The sequence below is a fragment of the Vipera ursinii genome (genome assembly GCF_947247035.1).
Source record: "Vipera ursinii genome assembly, chromosome: 1".
NCBI lineage: Eukaryota > Metazoa > Chordata > Lepidosauria > Squamata > Viperidae > Vipera > Vipera ursinii.
In genome coordinates, this window is record NC_139512.1 from 289,411,678 (window position 1) to 289,413,170 (window position 1,493).

Consider the following 1,493-nt stretch of genomic DNA (forward strand, 5'->3'; position numbering starts at 1 on the left):
ATATGAAACAGGAAAGATACCAAATGATTGGCTAAAATCAACCTTTTTGACAATCCCCCCAAAAATAAATGCAAAGAAGTGTACCGAACACAGAACAATAAGCTTAATGAGTCATGCCCTGAAAATATTCCTGAGAATAATTCACACAAGAATATACAACAAAATTGAGGAGCATCTAGGTAACACACAATTTGGTTTCAGAAGCAATCTTGGTATACGAGATGCGCTATTCAGCATTCAAGTTCTTGTACTGCGTTGTAGAGATGTCAATCGCAGTGTTTACATGTGCTTCATTGATGTTGAAAAAACATTTGATAAAATAAGACACAGCAAACTATTAGAAATCCTGAAACAAGGGGGGACTAGATGACAAAGACATCCAAATCATAAAGAATCTATACTGGCATCAGGTAGCAAATGTGAGACCAAGCCAAAAATACTCAACTGATGCAGAAATATGAAGAGGAGTCTCCACTGTTGTTCAATATCTACTCTTAGTCAATCTTCAATGAGGCACTGGAGAACATCGATGCTGGCATCAAAGTAAACGGTGTTTGGATCAACAATTTAAGATATGCTGATGATACAGTTCTGCTTGCCAGTAAGCTTGAAGACCTTCAGCTCCTCATCAACAGAGTTACAGAAATATCTGAAAAATATGGCTTGAAGCTTAACACCTCAAAAAACAAGATCATGGTTGTCAGCAAACAACCCGTTAATTTAGCACCAATAAATTCGGAAGGAATATCATTAGAAAAAGTTGAAAGGATCACACACCTCGGTTCTAATTTACATGTAAGCTGGGACACGACCACTGAAGTAAAACAAGGATAGAGAAAGCTCGAACAGCATTCTTCGAAATGAAAAAGGTCTTCTGCAGTCACGACATAAGCCTAAAATTGAAATTCAGGCTTGTCAGATGTTATATTTTTTCTATCCTGCTCTATGGAGTAGAGAGTTGGTCTCTGACAGAAGGCCACCTGAAGAGAATAGAAGCATTTGAAATGTGGATTTACAGGCAGCTGTTACGTATAAACTGGGTTGACAAGATCAGAAATGAGGAGGTGATAAGCCACCTGGGAAAGCCAAGGGAAATCATCAAAACAATTAAAAAACAAAAGTTAGAATATTTCAGACATGTGATGCGACACCCAGAAAAATACAGCATACTCCATTTATGTTCTGTACCAGCCTGCTACCGGCCTTGCAGAAAAGGCAACCCCTTTATAAACGGCAAGAGGCTGGAATACGTCTGCCAAATTTATTACAAAAACAAACAAAACACATACCAAGATACAGGAGCTTTGAAACACTATCGGAGCGGTTGCTTTCAGCAAACCAGCCCTCCCCAAACATTCCCTTTATAAAGAGTTCAGGGCGTGGCCTCTCTTTGCCTCCTTCCGAGAAGCCCCACAGCCTTCCTCTGCTTGCTCCTACTTGACTGCCTCCTGCGTCAGGCGTCCTTGAACAGGGCCAGCTGTGGGTCATCTTCA